The sequence below is a fragment of the Gallus gallus genome, chromosome 2 (genome assembly GCF_016699485.2).
Source record: "Gallus gallus isolate bGalGal1 chromosome 2, bGalGal1.mat.broiler.GRCg7b, whole genome shotgun sequence".
NCBI classification, from domain to species: Eukaryota; Metazoa; Chordata; class Aves; order Galliformes; family Phasianidae; genus Gallus; species Gallus gallus.
The window spans coordinates 116362515-116386148 of record NC_052533.1 but is presented as its reverse complement, the minus strand read 5'-3'; the positions used below and the strand labels follow the sequence as shown (position 1 = coordinate 116386148).

The 23634-nt window shown below is 38.4% G+C and overlaps 1 protein-coding gene across 12 annotated transcripts in view; it reads left to right on the top strand.

Moving 5' to 3' along the window:
• Positions 1–23634, top strand: part of NCOA2 (nuclear receptor coactivator 2) — a 192466-nt gene that overhangs the window by 20546 nt on the left and 148286 nt on the right. For 2 of the 12 annotated variants that reach the window (XM_046928529.1, XM_046928512.1), the window contains exon 3: positions 21064–21158. The exons of 9 other annotated variants lie outside the window; for them this stretch is intronic. The gene's annotated coding sequence lies outside the window, so the exon portion shown is untranslated. Of the gene's footprint in view, positions 1–6667; positions 14826–21063; positions 21159–23634 lie in introns of all 12 variants that reach the window. One more of the 12 variants, XM_046928517.1, reaches the window with a different exon arrangement.

Here is a 23634-nt window from a genome sequence, read left to right as displayed (position 1 = left end):
TAGGGATGCCATGAAATTTAGAGCACTGTGGTTGTGAAACAATGAGAAATCTTCCAATCAGGGCTCTATCGCATGTGGAGAAGAGGGAGAAGAGTGATTTTATTATTGGTAGATGAAGCGCATCTCTGTTTTTCTTCCCTTTAACCCTGATATGACCCTTAAAAAGGTGAAAGGTGGTTCAAACTCCTATTCACTGAGATTTGGAGATTTCCGGAATGTAAACTTAGTAGTTGTGCCAAATTATAGGCTCGCAAATCATCAGGCTTTCTCTAGAATTTTGACTTTGGTTGAAGCGAGAGTTCAAATAAGGAAAAAAGTATAGCACCTCATATCATAATTTATGCAGATGGTCCTGTAGCATTTTGCCTTTAGTAACTACTGCTCTCTCTGTGCTGGTTTAGACTTTCATAGCTATCTTCTTTTCTGTACGTAGACAGAAAATACCAATAATAATAAGGGAAAAGATAGTTTTCTTTCAAGCTTGCTTACACATATGTAGGGAAATGAAAAGTATGTTCCAAGTCCTAATGGAAAATGTCATGATATGATACAAAGTTGTTTTCTGAGTGGTGGTTTTGAGAGATCATGTACCATAAAAGAACGAGTCACTTGGCAGATTTTCCACTAGTAGTTTGTGTTGTATTTTGGTAGGTAATACACGAGACATCATCTTTGTGATCACGCAATTTCTCCCCAATGGCCACGACAACTGCTTTCATGGGAAATGAGTACATGAATTGATGTAGTCTGAGTTTTCTTTACTGCAATTAAACATCTGGAAGCATGCAGAGCTGTCACCGTAGGACCAGCCAGCTTTCTACAGAATATCAGCAATACTCCATGGGCCGGTCTTTGTAAATGTCTGTTGCAGTTATCTGGTGTCTATTTTTTCATTCAAGGCAGTATACTTAGTGGTCTGTACTCATTGTCAGGACTGGCTTGACATCTGACCAGTAGTGCTTCCTGATTACTATTAAATACTTACAAACGTGCTCATTGCTCTGTGTGGAATCAATATAAATTTCACTTCGCTCTCATTTTGGAAGATTGGGATTGTACTGGAAAGTCAGAGGCAGAAATAAGAGTACGAGCATAAACTGTGTCTCTTCTAGATTTTAATGAGGAGATCAGTAGGGTAATAGCTGGTCGCAAATAAGATGGTCTAATTTGTAATTACGGATAATAGCTCAGTCTACTAAGTTTCATTTATAGAAGCACACTATTGCAGAGTGAGAATTTGGTGCCTGATTACAATCTGTGTAAATAATCTCTATTGTAGCGAACTCTTTGCCTTCAGACTTGTGCTCTGTTTCATAGAATCGTAGAATCACTCAGTTTGGAAAAGACCTTAAAGATCATCGAGTTCAATTTTCCTTCGGAAGATGACGTGTATTTGTATTAGCCAAGTCTTAAATACAGAATATGTGTATAAGAAGATCAACTCTCTGGCAGCAAGTAAGGCAAATACTTCATACAGTGTTTAAGAAAAACAATACCGATTTCTCTCTCCTTCCCCTTTACCTCTCTGCCTTCAGTCTCTGCTTCCTTGTTGTGTCCAGCTAAGATAATACAGTAAATGTCTAAGCTCTGGCAAGTAAGCTGTCACATTGATGTTTAACTGACTTTGAAGCAGTGCAGCTGTAAAGGGGAAATGAATTCTGTTCTCTGTCAAAGCCTGTAAAAGAGTGTTTGTTTTAGCAGCTACTGAAGATGAAAGTGTTTATTCCATGACTGCATTGGTTGTCAAAGCTGGACATATTTTCCTGTATTAATAATATTTGGAATTTTTCATTAGTTATCATTTCCTGTTGATTTCTCAAAAGGACTATTGAGATTCTGATCACTGTTACAATCCTTTCAGCTTTGCTTTTTGTATTTGAATGGAAATCTTGGAATTCCATTTCTGTGTGTGTGTATGTGTATGCCAGCATGTGTGAGTGCATATTCTATAAAATCTTAAAAGCAGTTGCAAATGTCTGATACTTTTCCATCCAAAAGTGAAATGGCTTTTTGTACAAGGAGCAGAAGGTCAACTCTTCCAGTTGGCCAGGTGAGGTACCTAACGCTCATGAAATGCATCTTACACATATCTCTTTCGCTTGTGGTTTCTGTCACAGGCTTTTGCCTCTGAAGTACAGAGCCCTCTCTTGATATGAGAAGAACAACCCGTGTTTGGTTACCAGCTTTTATTGGAATGTATGATGTGCTGTGTGATTTATTTCAAAAGTAACATACTAGGTGCGCTTAACAAATGTTAGCCATTCAGCATAAACAGAATCATCCTCGAGTGTATCTGGCCCGTTGTGGCTACAGTAAGAAGAAATAGTGATGAGGTTAGAGTATTTTTGGTTTGTTTGGCTCTTTAACATAGGCTATGTAGAGCCAAAAAAAACTTAATTAACTATAAGGATTTGAAACTGGAAACAGTAACCATGCTAAGTAAGCCTGTCACCACCATCTTGGCATAGTTAGCACAGAGAGCAAGCGGCAAGGGAAGCTGCATTTTGGACTGGTATTGCTTGCAATTGTATGCAAGTTACCAATTACCTTTGCTGTAAAATGGTTGGTAAACAGCCAAAATGCAGCTGCTTTGAGAGGATTGCACTTCCTGGTGTTTTTACAGGAATTACACGGATGTCAAAGTGTTTCCCAGCTTTTCCATGATGATGAGTGAGATGTTATAGGGAAGAACGACCCAAAATCGTAGTGGAAGTGAGAAGGAGAGAGAAAACTGTGTGAGAACAAAGGAATTATGATAGCTGTGTATTTACACACCTTCCTTACTCTTCTCGTTTCAATCTGGTTTCTGAAGGAAATAAAACTCATGTGATTACGACTGAGACAAAACATGTTGATGTGCATTTGTGTGGCTGCGTGTGCTTGCCGCTTCCTTCCTCAACCCCCAGAGAAACTGCTCCTGCAGGCTTCAAGAACATCCGTGCTCAGGGAGATGCTGGTGACAGAAAGTATGCTAAAACCTATTCAGAGTCAGGAGGTCCTTGTTGGGTGGGCACCGCTGTGGGTCAGTGGAGGCACCAAGTTGCTCAAGCTGTCGGTGCGTTTGTCCAACTCCTTTTTTCACGTGCCTTGCTGCTGCTTCTTGGTAGTTGGAGGCTACATGTCTTCTGATGCAGAGAAACTGTGGGGTTTAACACAGCCCTATCTTAAAAATCAGAAGGTTTTATGTCAAGGCTCTGTCTTCTGTGTTTTAAAGTCTATTGCTGGAAGTTGTTTACTTGTGTCGTACTGATACAATAATCTGAGATACTGAAATGATACTCTGTGATGTGTATAAGTAATAAAATGTAGAAATTCCCTATTTATAAATAAGTTTCTGTTGATTTTCAAGGTACATGCAAGCAGAAAGCATACAGTGCTGTATGGCAGAGGGGCAGTGCAGGCCTGCATTTGTCCTTTCCCTTTTCTAGCATAATGATTTTGGCTATCAGCCCTGCAAGTTGTTTGCTTCAGCCTCAGATAATCAATCTGATTAAGTGTCTTGGCAGTATTTGATATTGTACAGAAAACGTTTGGAATGGTGGAGAGATATTTCACTGAGCTACTACTCATGTGAAAGGCTTCGTTTTAATAGTCTTGGTGATAACAGAACTAACTGAAACAAGAGAGAGATGGAAATAATATATATTGGATCATATCTTTTAGAGCGAGTGATTGTAGACATAAACCACTATTAGGACTTCTTCCTGTGTGCCTAGTTCCTATCTGGATGAGTGAAAGCAGCGAGATTTATGTACTTAGTCAACTTAAGGTGTTGCTCAATAAAAAAGCTGAGGAAAAAGTTCTCTGAGTAGTAACATGTTAAGCACAAGTATAATGGACTCAAGTTGTTAATGACCGGCCTTGCGTTCACCAGAGGGTTCCTCAAGGTAGAAGGTGTTTGTGGCTCAGGTCTGAACCCCCTTGGTGAAGGCAGGCAAACCTGAAAACATGACATCTTAAATGCCCCAGAGAATCTCCAGCATGGCTGCGAATAAGCTTTAACCTGGCCTTATTTGATTCCTGATTGCAGTAGTTGGATGGCTTTGCTTTAGCATATCTTGCAAAATGACACCTGATAACTTACTTATTTTCTATAACAAGGTTTCACTGGAGAAGCCTGTCCCCTAGGAGCTCTCAGGAGTGTTTCAGGGAGCTGGTCAGCTCTGAGCCATCATGTCCAGTGCGTGCTACAGCATCTCTGCCAGCCAGTGCTTGCAGCTTCAGTCACTTCACACCTGGCCTTTCTCACTGCAGTCGGTATTAGAGAGGCCAAATCTTAACTTCCTAAATACTAAAGTAGAAATTACTTTACAAAAGGAGAAGAAGAAAATGCACACAAACACATGCACCCAAAACAACAACAGCAAAATATAATCTAACCATCAATAAACTTGCTTTGCAGTGAAAACTTGCTTCATTCATCTTCCTCAGTGCTAAAATTGACATGGCACAGTGGGCCCACTTTGTGAATGAATGCAAGCCTGATTTAGCTTCCTGACTGCAGCAAAGAAAACAATTCAGGTATACTTTTTAAGGAGTGGTTATTTAAAAGTAATGTGGGTTTGGTTTTCTTTTGCAGCACAATTATATAGTTAACAGGAAACTAGGCTGCAGTCTTTATGAGTAACTCTTATTACTACTGCTCCCTTGGTTTCCAGGAGATGATGGCTCTAATGCTATATAAAATCTTAAAGCATGCAGCATCATCTTAGTCAATTTTCTTTTCTGTCCCATGATATTACTGCTCTATTATTTCATCAGGAAATGTGTTAAATTCAAAAACTGTGTGAATATCGTGTTTTCATTTTTCCTTCTAACTCCTTGTTGTTGGTTTGGGGGGATTGTAGGAGGACCATAATGGAGCCCACATCCTGAGGTTTTATTTCAGTTTTTGCAACTTCATATGCATAGATAGAAAGCATATCTGAAACCCGTGTTTTGCATAGAGGAAAACATTGTGTTTTTTGAACTGGTAAAACACAGAAACAATTATTTTTTTGCTGTGGGGAATGGGAGGTATAATCTTGCACAAAACCACTAGGAAGACTTTTTTTCCTATTACATATATTTAAAAAAAATATATATATATATATATATGTAAGTATATAATAGATGGCACTTCTCAACCTTACATCATTTGCTGCCTGGAAACAGTATTTACTTACAATAGCTATATAAATGACCTCATATGGGATTGCACAGAGTTCCTTTCTCAAAAAGGTTTGTGTAGGGAAGAAACGATTTGGTATCAGTCCTGCAAAGAATTTCGTTTGAGAGTCAGAAGTATTGAGCATTAATGTTGTTTTTTAAGGACCACCAGTCCTGTTGAGTCAGTTTGGTAGCAGTGCAGATATTTTTCATACAGCTGCATGTGTTTTGTGATTGTTCTTTAAAATACTATGAGTGTTGCTGTCAGCGTGCCTTTTGCCATTGCATATTACCACGATTTGACAGCTGACAAAACAAGCAAGCATAGACTGACACTTGTGTCAGACGTCTTTCATTATATTTTTTTATTGGCTTAATTTTTCATGTGTGCTTTATATTGGCAGCTTCACTTTTTTTTTTCTTTTTGTGGATGAAGCTTAATAGTCTCTGTTTTATGCACATTAGTGCATAAAACATTTATGCACAACAGTCTCTGTTTTATGTTTATATTTTAGTAGATTAAAGTTTTACCACAAAATGTAATCTAAATTGGTGTGTAGAAAGTAAAGGCTTGGCTAGAAGATGGCCTGAAAAGGTCTGACCATTCTTCAGGCTTTAGAAAAAGGAAGGAAAAGAAGAAGCTTTTGACCACCTGAAGAGCTTAATGCTATGTTTTTCATTTCACTGCCTTATGATGGCCCTTAAGAAACTTCTGTGATGCTGCTTTAAGGAGCAGACAGAATCCTGTTATCCATAATCAAATGTATAACTTCAATTATTGTAAAGAGTTAGCTAGACTCTGATGATACACTTTTTATGGCAGTCTCTAAATCCTTGACAAATAACTAAGGCGATATTGAAGCTTAAGTTCTCTCTTTGGCCCTTGAGCCATTTCGTTTCCTGATACATCTGGGAAGCATCTCCTGAGGAGATAGAGGTCCTTAGTGGTCTCAGAGCTCCTGGGATGCATTCACACCAGCTGTCAACCCCTTTTCGTAAAGTGTATTTGAGGAAATGGGTGTGAATGGTAAGACAAATGATTTAAGGCTTTAGCCTGTGTCAGAAGTTAAGCAGAGTAGAGCTAAAGCAGATTTTTTACTTTCCTTTCCCCAAAATAGTGAGATATCTGATACATTCTCGTTATATATGAGGATGAGATTAAAGTTTCAGAAGTGTTTTGCAGACTGTGTGGATGAAAGAGGTTTGGAAATAATGAATAGCCGGTGTTACGGCATTTTCCTGTGTTGACAGGGACTTGGGTTGTAAAATTGCCAGCTTGTCTGATTCAAGTCAGGGATTTAAACATCTGTAGTGAGCACTAGGACGGTTAGATGGGTTATCTTGGAGCCATGCTCCACTGCTCACTTAAAGGTTCATCTTGAATCTTTTCTAACAGGGTTTCTACAACTGTTAGTTCTTGCTAATAAACTGATTTTGATTGGTTAGTGTATTTTAGATGTTATTTTAAAGAAAATGTACTTGCTGCTCATCTGAAGCTGAGCGTTCTGTGGCTGCACAGGTGACCCCTTCTCCCTGCTCTGTTGTGGTGGGAAAATGTGGAGAATGAAATGGAAGCAATGGAAACTTAGCCTAACCAGTTCACGGTCGTCTTCTGGATGAGACTTGATTTTGGAGAAAAGGGAATTATAGGAAAAAAGACCAGTGGTCACAGCAATAAGATGGTGTGGGAATGCAGCACAGTCTGCTCAGCGCAACGGAACCAAATTTTCATGGCTATTTTTAAAACAATAAATGTAATTGTGGAATAATTTATGTATTTCCTTTTTCATAATGTCCCACCCACATATAGACTTGGTTTTGCACTACTGTGCTTTATTAGATTCTGTGTTTATTTGTAATATAGACACTGTAATTCTGTCCTCCCATCTCTCGGCTTCCCCCTTAAGAGCTTTCAAATCATGCTTTGAAATATTAGCGCTCCTCTTACTCAAAAATATTCTTCTTCAGCTTTCAGATGAGTGCCACTTTGAATTTATTTCTGACACTTCTCATTTTTGTGCATTTAAGAAACCAAGTGGAGTGCGCACCTTCTCTGTTTTCCCTTAGATAAACTGATATCATCAAAAAAAAATAGGACCTAATTTGTATCAGCGTTACAAAGTTGGTAACTCTGTGTATGTATGTCTTAATATCATTCTGATTTTTAGTTTTACGAAAGTTATTATCTCACGTCCCTTTACCAATACAGAATTGGATATGACTTAATCATGGACATGGGTGAAAACAAATACATGGATGTGGAAGGGAATAAAATGAGAAATTGAATTGTAACTTGAGTAGAATAAACAAGTATCTTTGGTGACAAATGTTTGGCAAATACACTGTTACGACTTGTGAGTTCAGTTGTAAAAGTAATAATTTTTATTGTTTGACTGTAAATAGAATGATACATATTCTGATAGCCAGCCTTTAGGAACATATATTCAAATATTGAAATCCCGAGATAGGACTTAAATCTCTGTTGCACAGTTTATATCCATAATAGCTAGGAAATCCTAAAATAAGTTATACTCTTATTTTTCATGTGCAAGCAGATTCTAAGGTTTCTTGGCCCAAATCTCCCATATCAAGTGTGAAAACGGTCACTTAAGCATGGAAATTCACCTATTTTAGTATAGACAACATCTATGCAATTAAGTATAATTCTGGTAATTGTGTGCTTCCCGTGTATCTCAGGATACAGTTAATGGAACAAGTTGCAGGTCTCAGGACTTAAATAACTCAGTAAATAAACCAATTGCTATAAAATATGGCAGAAATAGAAAGATTGAGCTTCTGCATTCAGTGCTGTTCTACAAATTAAATGAGCGTTCAGTTGTCTCCCAAGCATAATGCACAAATGGATGGTACTAAAATATGCATTGTTATTACTGGGCAAAAGAGGTATTTAGGAAAAAAAAGAAAACTTCAAAGTAATGATTTTACTTTTTACATAAATGCAGTTTATTACTCCCCTCTTTGCTTTGTTTTTGTGTCCATTTTCTGTCTGCTGGTGTTATATCATCTGCACGCTTAGTTTTTAAATGCTCTTGTGAAAGTATCGCTCTATTACTTCCAGCTGAGTAAGTACTCAGTTGCACCTCATAAGCTTTCCAAGTCACGTCTTACAGCAGTGACAACTCTGGTCGGAAAACAACTGAGGTTTTAAAGCCCAGTTCTTGTTCTTGTAAACCATGTTAGTGATGCTTGGAGTTGATTGTGGGCCTATCGATGAATGACGACGGTGTAATTTCAATTATTCCATTCAGTGGTGATGTAGATGCTGATCGGTTTTCAGATACGAATCCAGCCGTTGGCCACATGTGCTAGCGTGTCCCATTAAAGGGCAGCCCTCAGAGAAAACGAGTCCTGAAAGAGCAGGCCTGTAGTTGAGACGTTTCCTACATAACTGGGAAGTAAAAATGGGTGGAGAATTTCAAAGACAGTGATGAGCTATCACTGGCCTATAGCAGTGAAAATAAAAACATCAACCTTAAATGAGACAAGGTAGAAGACTCGTTTCTTCAATTGTCATGTGCCAAACGAAGTTCTTGGTTAATCCAAGTGTTCTCAGAAAGGAAAAAATGTTGGAAGTGTAAGCAAGGCCGTTTTTATTCTGATGCCATTTCTATGATTCAAGATTAACATCAACAACTTTTGTCACTAGGAATGCAATATAACCATTAGCAGAGGAAAATCTGTCCAACTGTCTGGGGATGATTCCTCTGCTGTTGTAAATTAGCTGGAATTCTTGTGAAAAGCTTTCCACATCATGAATGCTTTGGAGAGTATCTGTGCAGGCTTCAGCTGGTTTTAATTTGCCTTACTTAGCAGTATATTATGTCCGTGTTTGCTCCTAAAAGTTGTGCACGAATAATTACTTGTCAGTCTACAAATGGTACAACAGAACTTTGATTGCAAAGCCAGCTTTGGATGGGCTAGACACAAAACAAGAGCTGTACAAGTTCTTTTCTATGCATTTAGTTTTCTTTGAAATTACTTCCTGTTGTTGTTGTGCTGTCACCCCTTGGCACTCTGTAACTTCACGAAACCTTACGTATAGTAGTTTAAATCCTCATGGTAAATGATTAGCACTTGTAAGTCCATTTATTTACATCCATTTTAATGTTTTCTGCTGAAGTATGGAGGCTTGGTTTAATTATCTTGACTTAGCCAAATATTTTTGTCTGATTCTGCCAATTTCATGACCTATAGGGAAGGTATGTTTAATTTAAGATCCAAGGGCACTTGTGAAGGGCTTGTGCATGTGTGTTCAAAGGAAAAATGAAGAAAAAAAATCCTTTTTTTTTCTTTTCCACCTTTTAAAACTACAAAAAATGTGTTTTAATGGGTTTCCTCAGTACCGTGATACTTTGTATGGTTTCTGTTCCTCCTTGTTCTTAAGCTGCTTTTCATTGTATCTTTTTTAGTTTGGCTCCTCTGGAGTACAAGAGTCAGATTTCTCATGTTCAGCTTGTTGGAACAGGTTTTACTCCATCTTCTTTCTTTCCCTTTGCTGGGTTTGTGTACGTGCAAATTTGAGAAATATCTACCTTCCCTTGATGATTAAAACATTTCATTTCTTTGCAGGGTAAAAAGCCAATACCTCCTTATAAAAATCAATACAAATTTACTTGTCTTCAGTTTAAGCGATAGTTCTGCATTTTTGTATATCTGATAGATCCAACCTGTTCATTTGAATTCTTGGGCAGAAGTCACCAACGCTGAAAGACCTCAACCACACCAGGTGTATATCTGAACTGATGGGGTGGGTAGTATCTGCTGCTTACAGTCAGAAGTACTTCAGAACCGTGTTCTTGTGAGTGAAGTAGAAAGAGTATTTTCTTCAATTACAAATTGTGAGCGTGGTTGTATTTCTGAATGTTGTTGTTTTAAGCTGATCTGCTAATGTAGATATCTGCCTACTTGATTTGTTGTTTTTATAGGTTTTTTTATGAAATAAATTTTGAGATGTATTTATGATGTTGAAGTTCTGTATTGCCTAGGGGAAACAACACAAACAAAAACATAAATGAAAAGCTGTATCAGCCAATCAAGATATTTCATTCCTGTTGAGATCAGTGAGGGAGCTAAAAGAAGGAACATATTCCAAGGGCACCTTCAATCTGTAAATACGAGCTTTTTAGGCCTGACTTCAGTAATTTTTGTATTCTGAAAGGCTTCAAGGAGGATTATTCCTAAAATTTGTTTATGTAGTTCTTCCTTCACGGTACTGTTACCCAAAAAGTCACATCAGTTGTTCTAAGATAAACCAGAAAGCAAAATCTGATAATGATGTGTCACTACGTCAGTTTTGCTTTATGGCATTAGCTGTTTGGAGAGGTCAGAAGCACGTTTTGTGTTTTGTACTGAGGTTTCACAGGAAAAAAAAAATGCAGGAAATTGTGCCATCTTACTAAAGAGGATGTTCCAATTGTCCAGTCTCTGATAATCTCCCTCGTGCCACCTTGTTCTGTGTGAGAGTTTGTGGTGGGGTTTTTTTTGCTTACTGATTGTGTTTATTTTTTTTCTCTCAAAAGAATTTCATTTTGAAGGTACGTCCTCTTGGACCTAACAGAAGCACTAGAGAAATGCTTTCTTTTTTTGTGTGTGTGTGTGTGTGTTAGTATAATATTGTATTTTTCTCCTTCATGGCAAGATTCTTGAAAACGGGGGAAGCAACGGTTAGTTTGTTCGGAAACTTTCAGGCTGTACCTTCGTATGTATGTACTCCTTCATTGAACTTCACAACACTTTAACACAAACCATACATCAGTGAATATCATCGTCTTTTTCATTTAGGAAAGCAGACACATGCATATTTGGTTCCGCACCGGTATTAAACATAAGACTTGCTGGATACCAATTCCATGCTTAGTTCCCTAGGTCTTGCTGTTTGTGCAGAGATATTGATCTTGAGCATATTTAGCAATCTCTGCCAGTTGCCCCCGTGAATGTTCCAGGCTTTGTCACACACTTGATGTGCTGCCCTGGTGGAGGGCTCATTTGCCAGGAGGCTGTGTTCTCTACCTTGGGACTTTTCCCAATGTTGTGAAGAATGATTTAAGCTTTGTAGGAATGTTCATCCTGTAATTTTGGACATCTATGTTTTAATAATTGTATTACTATTTTTACACATGATCCTGAATGTTTCCAGATGTTATTTGAAGTCCTGGATTGCAAGGACATGTGTTTCAAGGACTGAGATTTATTACTTTTACGTAACAAATGGAATAATAATGCTAGCACTATATACATGCTTACTAGTAGCATAAATTAATGCAAGTGTAATGTACAGCAATACTGCTCTGAAGGTACATATGAAAAAATCATCTTCTTTATCATGTTTTACAAAAGTGATGAATGCTAAGGTAGAGGGATTGCTGACATACCCTTTCACCATAACATGTAGTGGGGAAATACTCTTCTGCTGTTTTTATTTCTGCACAGGTCCTTTGAACTTCTTGTCTTCCTGGAGTATTTTTTAAATGTGTTTGGCTGTATGGCAGGGAGAAGCTGGCTTTGCACTTGCTATGGAAACCCAGGAAAAGACAGTGTGCTTGGTAAAGTGGAATCTGTGTACTCCGCTGTTAACAAAGCTTAAAAGCATGGACAGACATCGAGCTTTCAAGCTGTACGGGTTACTTGGGGAAGGTGTGCTGGCAGAGGCAGAGTACACAGAGCAGCATTCCACAGAGCTTGTGACTTTGTACCCTGGAAGCATTTGGCAACCTGCAGAGATTGTTACAGCAAACATTTTAACTCAGTTTGAAAAAGTTACTATTACAGAAAGAAAATAATCTTTTAACCTTAAATAAACATGTTCTGAAACTTGTTAGAGAAAAAAAAAATAGGCTTTTTTTCTTTTGTGGTTTTGTTTCAGGATAGGCCCTGCACATGCGAGGGTTTTGCATCTGTTTTAGTACAGCTTGATCATGTTGGCTACACAGGGCAATTGGCAGCCCAGCCACAACATTTCATGTGTAGTAAAAATACATGGGTGCTAATCAGATTATGAGGACTGAAAAAAGGCTGGCCTAAAACTCAACCAAATTAGAAGGGAAAATCAAGAGTTTTGACAGCATGTTGTAAACCTGACTATTCTGGACAGAACACGGTTTGAAACATACCAAGACAATTATTGCCAGTCTTGTATGTTTTGGCAATATGCATTGTTTTGGGTTTTTTTAATCAAGTGGACAGAGTAAAAAGTAAAGTCAGGAGATATTAGGAAAACTAGCAGATGAATTTTGGAGTTATGAATTATTGCCAGGATATGGTTATTATGAGGCCATAGGAAGTTTAACAGCAGCAATAATAGTGACTGGAAATCCCTTAAGCCCAGCTGGAAGTGGGTGAGATGATAGGAATGGCATGCTTTTGTCTCCTGATTGCCCTGAAAGTATCATCAAGCTTGCCTTGATGTCTTACAATATCTGTCTTAGCTGGCAGTGCATGCGGGGCATCTTTGCTCCTCAGCAGTCCTAAGACAATCAGTGCAGCCCTTGATGAAGGACAGGTGACCAATTTTTAATAATGTTTGGTCATCTTGCAAACTTTGGGTCTCTGGTTAGAGAGGGATGCCAGCTGGCATTGTGCCTGGCTGAAGGTTTGCACAGAGCTTGGCAGAAGGCGCAGCCCTTTGCCCCACTGCATGCTCCTTACGTCTTATTAACAGAAAGGATTTGGGATTGCCACCAACAGGTGTCCGAGTAGGAAGTGGCCATCTATAGGTTTTAGGTGTGAAAAGCTATTGTAGCATGCTGTTTTTTAGCTATTTTTGTTTTACCACTTCTATGAGTGGACACTTGAACATGGCACGATTCAGATTTTTTGATCAGGTTGTGGTCCACCTCACTTTGCAGTATGGGCCCATGCACATTCCAACAAGCGTTATGTTTACCTGGAAGGCTGGTGTGCCAGATTAGCACAACAATACATGGTGTGGTACAGATTTGGGTGGTTCCTGAATTTCATCAGTGGAAAAAAATTAGCTATGTGTTTGGGCTGGGTTCAAGCTAAGGCATAACTTCCTGCTTGGGATCTGTGCTTGTGGGTCACTTGGTAAATAAAAGTCAGCCCATTTCTGACAAATATCTTACTTCGTATTCTCCCTTCAGTGTCGTCATTTCAGGAATAAAAGGGTCTTCCACTTTGTTTACCAACAATGGTGACTCTAGTATAGAATTCCAGTGAGTTGTTGAAACTATGAACTTAAATGTTAGTAGGATATTGTTTCCTAAAGAGATATTTAAACAAAATATTGTCTGGGTGATGTTCAAAATACGCCTTTTATTTGGCTTAGAAAAGCAGTTGATGATGAGCTGCTATTTTTTGAAAAACCCTCTGTGCATTTGTATTTTAGCTGTGGAAAAGGCTCATATAAATGAGTAGTATGAGCAATGTGAGCCATTCAGACTATAAATAATGCATCTCCAAAGACATCCAATTTGCGAACATAGTTTTGATATGTTTGAAAACACTGTTCAGTAATTACTAGTTTTGAGTTTGACACTGTTTCGATAGGAACTCTAATGGCTATTGAAATAGGTATGAAAGAAAAAGTGAACTGTTCTACTTAACCATTTATGTATTTTCTTTTTTTTAACTTAAAATGATCCAAAAATTTCCAGATTTTCTTAGCAATGGAGCAGCTTTCATCCTTCATTCTCCCCGAGACCATCATGTGCTTCTAATAGAGTCATAGAGGGAAAATATTGTAAGTAGGATCAGATGCCAACCGTGGCCTTTTGGACCACCATTTGGAAACTGCTGCTTTTTAATATTTATTTATTAGTTCATAGTGTTGCTCTTTTGGCTACAGCATGAATACACGTTTTAAGTGTTAGTTCTATAAAGATTGTAATGCTGACTGTCATGATTTTCATCTTAAATAAATCTTTCACTGCTGTAGTATTTTCTCACTTTTTTCAGATATGATCTGCTGTGTTGGAAAATGTGATTGCTCTAAGTACATGTGGAATCATTTTAAAATAATAATAAATATATTGCCATATTGCTTTTCATGGGCTCTAATATTCAGAACAGTGATCAAATACACACTTTGTTTAAGAAAGCATTTACGTAGCATTTAACACAGTAACATATGCTTTCTTAAATAGGTGTATCTCCCGTGCAAGAAATCAATCTTGCTTTTGTTACTGATTATCATGGATCTATCAGCTTGGTTATTGTAAAAGTACAGTTACAGAACTGCAAACAGTAACTGAAAAAAACATGAATATGGTAAAATTCATTCTTGTGTTTGGACTGAAAAGTGGTTGAATGAAACTTGAGTTGCTTTTAGGTTTTGGTTCATGGCTTCTTACATGTACTTATTTGAAGACTATAAATACCTAAAGATAGCAGCAATGAATAAAAAGGTTTTATTGGTCTAACTGTGGTGCTGTTCCTGCGACAGATCTCTTGAATCTTGTGGCCTTTGGCTTTGATTTTTGTTGGAGGCAATTTCTCTTCACGTAATTATTTCATGGTGTTTGCATGGCACTGAAGCCTGGCATGCAGGGTGTGCACTGAGGTGTGTGTGTGATAGCAGCACTGTATGTGTGTGCTTTGCCTTCCAGTGGAGGGACAGCAGATGAAGCAGCACTGGCTGTCTCTGTCACAGATAGCCATGCTCTCCTCTAAACTCTAATGGCAGAGAGTTGTTTTGCTGGGTAAGTTCTCACCAATCAGTGGGCTTTATTTCAGGTTTTGTTTCCTTGGTTTCAAGGTCTGTGTTTGAACACAGTCTGTAGGTACTCAGGCCTGAAAATGCTTCAGAGGACCATTTGCCCTGCCAGCTCCCCTTTCCTGATGTGCTGTCCTGTGAGCTGTCTGCCTTGCTGTGCCAAGCCAGTGCTGGGCTGCTGAGGTGCTTGAGGCTGGAGGGTGCTCCAGGACTGCTCCTCATGTCTTATCTCCTCAGCACAGAGAGCAGGTCTGGTCTCATGGGTGTCTTTGGGGCAGTCCTACATAGGTGCCATAGCTATGGCTGAGGCGCTTGGTCTTTCAGATGCCCCTTGCCACAGTCTATTGGAGGACCTGTTCTCTAGCGCTGTACCTTTCATATTTTCTAAGCTCTCAACGGAGACTTTCTGGGAAGTCTGTAACGCTTTCTGAGGGGTTTGTGATACCTGTCTAAAAATATTCATAAGGTTTATGAAGAGTTGGTGCAACTCTGAAGCGCTGTCCCAGGAGCATAGTCCTGCTGAAATTTGACTGTCACATGCTGGCTATGAAAGCCAGCTGCAGGAGGCAGGAGCTCTGCTGACTGAAAGAAACTTCATGCTATGAAGAAACGCTCTGACCCACTTCATGCATCCTCCTGGGCTGGTGGTTACTCCTTCTCCCTGGAGCATGAAAGATCAAAGATTTCCAGGTGTGGCCCGGCATTATTTGCTTTAGCAGAGCTGGCTGAACAGGGGGGATAAGAGATTTCACGAGGGTTTCTCTAAGCAGGCACACCTCCTGTCTTGAAATTACATCACTTCTGTGAGGTTGTTAAAGCTGCAGGGTTGCATACCTTGAAGCCCGTGCTGCTTCCTTCATCTTTGCTGAGTGAATCAAAGTGTGACTGTTTCTGTGATGCTAATGTTGATGTCATTTTATTCTACTAAGAATGCTTGCTGTCCGATGCAGGTCTGAAATCCTTTTCCAAGGTAATTTTATTCTTCATGTATCTCACTTCTTTATAGTAATAAAAAAGCAGGTTTTCCCCCTTAGCAGATTTCCTCTTTGCTTAGGCATCACTCGAAGAAAGCTGCTTGTCAAAGATTCTTTACTTTGAGAAGTCTTCTCTGCTTTCTTCTGTTACTGTGTAAGATGCATTGAAGAAGCACAGGACTGAACTGGTTTGCCTCGCAGAACAGTTATATTTTCTCATGGACTTACTGGTCAATTCTATCCAAAGCAAAATCAGTGATCTTGGAAAGCTCTAGGAGGGCTCCAACATCTTGTTTGTTGATGCTGTGTTTCTGCAGGAGCCAAGACTTCCTCAGGCCTTCTGGATGAGACGTTGAAATGTTATGGGTATCACATGGGAAGATCTCTCAGTTTTCTTTGATATTCTGCGGGTGGACTGCTAAGCTTCTCAGTATTGTTGAGCTGTTCTTGTTAACGTGCATACCATGAACTGGAGCAGGTCACCATTTGCTTTCTAGATTTGCACAGAAGGGCAGATAGGAGTTAGCAGTTTTTCTTTTATAGGTGCAAACACTTCATTGAAACAATGCAGAGTCACTAAGCTCTACTCTGTAGATAGATTATGTGAATATAAATAGAGTTGGGAAGAAGATTTGCTTGAAGGAAGGTCTTGTGATTGGTCAGGATGCCGTGGAAAGTCTGTTCCTTTCAAGTGGCTTTGAGGCATGTACAGTCCCAACGCTGAATGAATCCTTCACGTTCTGATGAGCAGCAGGGCAGGAATGCCCAAATATAGAGTTTGGCTGGGATCATTATTGATAATAAAAACTAGATAAACTTTGCTCATTGCCTTGAGAGGTTGCACAGAGAGGTTGTGGAGATTTACTTGGAGACATTCAAGATCCATCTGGGCATGTTCCTGTGCAGCCTTCTTTCTGACCCTGCTTGATTAGAGAGGTTTGACCAGATGGCCTCCAGAGATCCCTTCCAACCTAGGCTGTTAAGCAATTCTGTCAGTGATTTCAGTGTAAATTCTTACACTTTGGATGTGAGGCTGTGATATGAGTAACTCCATGCTATTAGAAGCAGTAAGAAAGTTTCAGGCAGTATTAACCACTGGTCTTTGAGATTGCTTCAGTGGTTTGGTAGCAACTGCAGCTCTGGGAGTGCCTGAGCTAGAGTCACTTTAACCTAAGCTCCCCTTATTTCACTAAGCATGATCAGCAGTTCTTTTGGGTCTGAAAATTTACCTGTTCTGTCTGAAGAACAAATAGCTGTCTGTCCTACGGTCAGAAGGAAAAGGGCAGAGACTAATAAGGTTGTGGGTGAGATTACATGGGGGCAATTGTCAATTGTGGGTTTTTTTCACCCATTCAAGAACAAGGGGCATCTCATAAAATGATCAAGAAGTGGTTCTTCGTTCAAAATATGCTGAAGCTGTGAAAGTCCTTGATTTTGAGTAAGAGTAGGGACATAGATTGTATACCACTCTTGTGTGCTGTAATTTGTGTCTGCTAGTGCAAACCTTTGTTTTGAGCTTCTCTATTCTGAAATGGGGTGGTGGGGAACAAAGCAAAAGAGTTGAAGTTTCCTTAGACCAAAGCTGCTGTTTCTTATTAATACTGAAAAAGTATTCAGTGTCTAGAGAAAAACAACTTAGTACCAGAAGATGAGAAGTTTTTCTTTGGCAATGAATGAGAATATTCTCTTCATCTGGAAGTTGCTACAATGTTCTTTGCCTTGCTTGCACTTGGTTGATGCTCATTTACATGTTTTTAGGACATTTGTATGTTGTTTTTCTTCACAGTGAAGAAGATAAACTTAATGAAGGAATGGTGTTATGTAACTAAAACACTCCATCATAATGTATTTGCATGATGTGGTAGAATACCTAAAGCAGCATCGATGACTGTCAAGCCGCTGTTTCCCATGTTTCAGTGTCTTGAGTATGTAACCCAAATTGTGCTCTTGCATAACTTGCGCAGGAGCCGTCCTGGATTTAATTAAGAGGAAATAATAGTGCAGTCATTTTGTACTGCAGCTGTAGTATCTTGGAGTATTTGACTGAACTACAAAACTGTCAGTGCCATCAGCCTTTGATAGAATGGGTAGTTTGATTTTAGGGTTTAAGGTGTTTGAATCATCAGGTAGTCGTGCTCATACAGTCTTTTCCCATGTTTAGTGCTTAAGAAAATGGTTCTCTTGTGGAAAATTGGCTGTCGTAATTAGTATTGAACCTGTGCTTTGAGGATCATTGCATCATAGTTGGCAGTAAGGGATCTACTGACCTGCATGCTGACTTTGGAAGGTGAATTGAGAGGACATGGAAGGAAAGAGTTTTCTGCTGACCCACTGAAGTGATTCTGGCAATTCCATTGCTGTTTTGGTGGTGAACTGAACTCAGCTTTATAACCACTGGTTATGACTATGGTAAGCCACCAAAAATCTTGCAGGAGTGAAAGAGAGGAGAAAAATTTGACTTCAACAGCTTATACATCATCCAGAAGTGAGCGGAATTTCATGGGAGAAAACGAAAACAGTCTTATAGTCCATGGGGATTTCCTCTGCTGAATATCAAAGGTATACTGTAAACCATAGAGGTGTAGGCACTTCTGCTTGACAAGTTTTCAAGATCCTTTATGATGAAAGGAGTTAGGAGGTTGAAGTGTAAGAGTTACTGACAAGTCTCATTGTAAAGTGCATAGCAGGGTTATTTGAAATGCCCCATTGACCTCAATAGGTCTTTGTTTTATTTCTGTCGTCTTGTTGCTGATTGACACTGGGACTGTGTTGAAAAGATACTGCGATCTGATGTTTTTGGGTATGCCTGACAATTTCATCTCAGTGGTCTCACTCATGCTCGGCCAAATTCAACTTTAGTCACTTCAGGACATTTCTTTGCCAGAAATTGCATTCTTCTAAAAACAGGAGTTTATGTATCACAGGTTTTGTGATTCAAGTCATAGCTTTTGCACGTGATGCATCTTTTCCTAATTAGATGTATTCTTTCTAGTGCATGTATATTATGTACTTACGTGTTGGTCAAATAATCTTGAAAAACACGTGAAAATAATTGCAGCATTTTCCAAATCTATTGAAATTCTGAGCAGATTCTTACAGTAATCTTGAAAATAGTACAAGACCCATGCAGGGTGGGCCACATTGTTATAAGATCATTATTTATATTGTAAACCTTGCAAGACAGAGGCTGCCATTTTATGTTTGTGTGGCTTGCAATTCTTTAGTTCTAAATTAATTAGGTTTTAATTAAAAGTCGCGTCTTTGAGAGCAACTGAAATATTTGCTTTAAAAGCTTGTTTTGTGAACTGGAACTAACCAACTGATTCTCCCAGAATTTCTGTCCTTTGTTTTCTGTCTCTTGTATCTGCCATCAATTTCGTCCTTCTTCCCCTCACCGCATTCCTGAGAAAAGGCGGCGTTTATTAAAATTGTAAAAGGAAAATACAGTTGAGAAGTTTGCAGTGAAAGCTACTTGTTCGGTGTATTTAATCAGGATATGACTGGAATTGTGTTAATCTCATCTGGTAAGCACTTTCAGAGACTAATTTAGCTTGACTTCTGGAGCTCCTTTTCAGAGGTTGAGCTGTTAAAGTAACGGGATGAGAAGAGTCCCAGTGAGGAACTTTCCAGTTTTCAGTTAAAAATATACTTTAAAAGAACCAGGATTTCTGAGATTGAAAAGTCAGATAAAAGATCCTTCGTGTAATTTTTTTCCTTTACATTTATGTGAAGTTAAATGAGTGGAGAGGAGAAAACATTTCTAATCGATTTTAAACTTCAGAAAAGCTTTTGTTCCCAAAGGCTGCAGCCACTGGTAAACAAAATACAGAAGGAATGGCAGATAAATAAGAGAGTTCTTTTCCAGTAACACCACCTTCGTTACTTTTGTAGTAACACGGCTCCACAGTTGAGCAGTGGAGAGAGTTTTTATTCTACCAGCCTGGCCAATATAATCAACGTTTATGTGAACAAATTACAGATAGCTGGATAGCTACAAGAGGATTATCTCTAATATTTAACCTGTGATCTCTGGAAGCTCGGTGTACATGAATTTCAAAAAATCAGTGGCAGTACCACAGCCAGCTGGGATTTGCAAGGAGTGAGTGGAGGAGAAGTGCTGGTTGTCTGCGTGGAGCTGGAAGTGGGGATTTGTTCCGTGCCTGTTGGCTGTGGGTTCCTGGAAAATGTATCTGGAATCCCTAAGCTTACCTTGCATCCAGTCAGGTGAAGCAGGATTGATATTCTTCAGCACCTTTTGTTGTCTTTTTTTTTTTTTTTAACCAGGGTATTTTTGAGGGTTTTTTGTTGTTGTTGTTGTGTTGTTTTTTTTTAGTACCCTACAACTTTTGTGTTTTACATGAGAAGCTCAGGGAAATTTTTTTATATCCTCATCTGTGCACATTGCTTGAGGTATGTACCTCACAAAAAAGGAAACATAAGGACAAGCGAAGGTAAAAATGATGTAAGCAGAAGTGTTGTTTTAGAAGAACACATTAAGATGACAGAGAATATAAGAGGCATAGTCAGAGGGGCTGCGTATAAAGATTTTGGCTTCCGCTGCAGCTAGACTGACTGTGGCATAGCAAAATTACATACTGGAATGTAAGGAATTAGAAGTCATAAGATTACCAAGAGCTGTAGGACTTTACTAAGCCTAATTATAGAAAAACATTTTAATGTATTATTGTTTTAATAAAAGTCAACAGTCAAGCACAGTTTGCAGAAAAAGACCTAGGAAAGTCATAATTCTTAACCAACAGCACAGATTTCTTTCAAACAGCAGCATATTAGTAAAATAAATTTGGAATCTATACTCTTTGTAAGAATCCAGTGATAGAGTTGTGTTGCAAGGAAAACCCCCTTTGAGACTGTGGTTTAGCAGCTAAATCAAGAAGCAAAACTTTATGCATTACTTGATACATGAATGAAATGAAAAGAGAGGAAAGTAGTGAATTAGAATAAGCAGACTAAACTGAAGTCAAGAATCAGAATAAGGCGACTAAACTGAACATTTAATGTTCTTACTAACTTGAGTTCAGTACAGGTTCTGTGCATGTAAGGCGTTGTGCTTACTAGTCGAGCTGTCTTGTTTGAAGCTAGTAGTTAATAGCTTAGAAGTTGATTAACTTGTCATACCAGTCTCACCATACTTTTGTTTTTCTCAAACTAGATGAAAGGTTCCTTTAAGTATGGTTACTGTAGTACTGCATTCCTGATGATGCTAGTAGTTAATGACACTCTTTGTTGTAGAAATCAGGAAATGTGGGTTTAAGCCTCTGGGATCTACACCGCTGGAGTATGAAAATACTATATCCTGAATGGCAAGGCATTGCAGGAACAACTTGGTATGTAACATAGCTGGTAATAGATGTCAGTAGTTTTGCGTTTTAGATGAATTTACTCTCCTGGTGTACTGCTACATCACATCCGCCCATGCAAAAACATTCATTCCAAAACTTGAAGTCTGTCTTCATAAGACTATTCTGTGTTTGTTAGGGTGTTCAGTATTGGCGTCTGGTTTCTGTCACAAGAACCGTCTGATCACGTTATTATTCAACATCTATTGGGCACAGAGGTTCTGGTTGGTTAAATGGGCTGACATTTAACATGAATTAATTTCATTATACTGAATAAAACATCTCTTGTGGTATGCAGCCTTATTTCAATTTGAATTTTTAATTTAAATAGAAGGAAATTATTCATGGAAGTTTACATAATGGAATGTTTGTCATAAACTGCATTTAATGTATGCCAAGCTCGAGTGTTCTTACTGTGAGAAGAGGCTGTGAGATTTTCTCGCCCATTTGGCTCTTTCGAAGTTTTCAGTGAAGTGTGGGTGGGGTGGAATTGGCATTGGAGATGAGAGAGATTTCTGCATTTGCGATTAATTTCATTGGAATACTAGGATCGTTGTGTTTCTTGCAGATTACATTTTGACTGTTTAATGAAAAGCAAAAGTATTTTACTGAAGCGATGCTGGCATTTTTTCCTTAGTGAAGTACCTGTTTTGTACCTTAGATGTTTCTGAAAGGTCCCAGATTACTTTGCTGCCCAAAGGAAAATTCATCTATGGAAACAGAGCCACTGCCAAAGTATCTCAGGGGTTGCTGTTAAGGATGAAACCATAACTTAGCCTCCTTTCCAACCTCTGGTCTCTCTACTAAACATCATGCATCACTTGGAAACTATAGTATATAGTGACCTGCTGTATCTAGGCACATTGACGATCAGCACCTCAAGCATAATGACAGTGCAGGTATTTCAATGCAGCTGAAAATAATGGAGGTACTATAGTGGTTTGTGTGATGGAGATTGTGATTATACTCTTGTCTCTCTACGCTGATTCCAAAGAAGCTATTAGGCAGTTCCACATTCTAAACCATTTTCTTTGGTGCAAAAATATAAATGGAAAGATGTCAAAACCTATAGATTTTCAAGCCTGAACAAAGTATCATAATTATGGTGTGTGGACATGGTATACCTATTGTGCATTCTTCATTTCTTCGCAAGAAATAGTCTCTTAGTTCTATCTAGCAGGATTGATCTATTGAGAAATCTTGTTAATTTCAAATTTCATGAAGACTCAAATATAAAGAAAATGTACTGAGGATTAGTGATGAGCAATTGCAATCCCTTGTAACATGCTTATCCTTTCTGGTGGAGTGCGGCCCTGCAAAGAACTGAGAACACACCAGAAATGTGCACTTGTCTGCTTTTGAGATTTCATCTTCTGCAGCTTTATAGGGCAATAAATAGTGAGGTCTAAGGAAGATATACAATAATTCCAATGTTAATGTTCAAACGCACTTTTAATATGGGAAGGAATCTGGAATTTATTCCGTCTCCTCCTTCTGTGCCTATGTTGGGATACTATGAAGTGGAGCAATCTTCGGATTTACAGTTCTCATTTACATTCACCTACAGGGAAGTGCCACCCAGTATCCCAACTCTTTTTCATCAGTAAAATATATATTAATGTTTTACATAAAGAAGCAGTACATTAAATTGTTGAGTAGACTTACTTATTTGGAGAGAAGGCTATAGGTGATGAAGGGGTGAATTCACCACAGTTAAGAACTGGAAAAGTGGTTCAGTTAGAATATGACAGAAGGGTTTCAGAAAATGAATATTCCAAATTGTCTTAAAAATGGTAAATTTCTTACATTCCACTCCATTTGTTGGGTTTTTTGTTTTCAGGTTTAGGCCTTTTAGTTTAAGTCATGTTTGATATGATCTTTAAAAAGTATGCTTGCTAACATAACTGTCATTTAGTTATTGCATTAAAAACAGTGCTTTTCACCTTAATGAGTGCGATGTTGGTTTCCCATTTACATTAAACAGGTGATTTGTAATGGTTGCAAGAAAAGCGTGGCCTTAAAGATATGGCAAAACTAAAAATATAGCAGAAAGCTTGTTTTGTTTTCAGCTGACTAAAGCAATTTTTTTTAGCAACAAACACAATTTCTTTGTATTGAAGAGGATGACGCTATAAGAGTGGAGTGGGTTAATTCAGCTATAGGCAGAGTTGGAAAATTGTTGGTTTTTGAGGATTTTTGTCTTGAGGGTGTTCCTCACTGTACTGCAGGCCAATATACTAAACAAACAAAACCAAGCCAAACAAATCACCCAAAATGTGTTAGGTTTGAGTTTATATATTTTATCATTACAAATAAGTTCCTTCTGCTAATAGAATAAGATGTACATATTTAGTCTTTTTACATTTTTTCTAAAATGATAAGAAATCTGAGAATAAATAAGATGGTGAATACCGTATCATTTAGCATTTCTTTTCCTTGTGTTACTTTATATCTTGTTTTACTT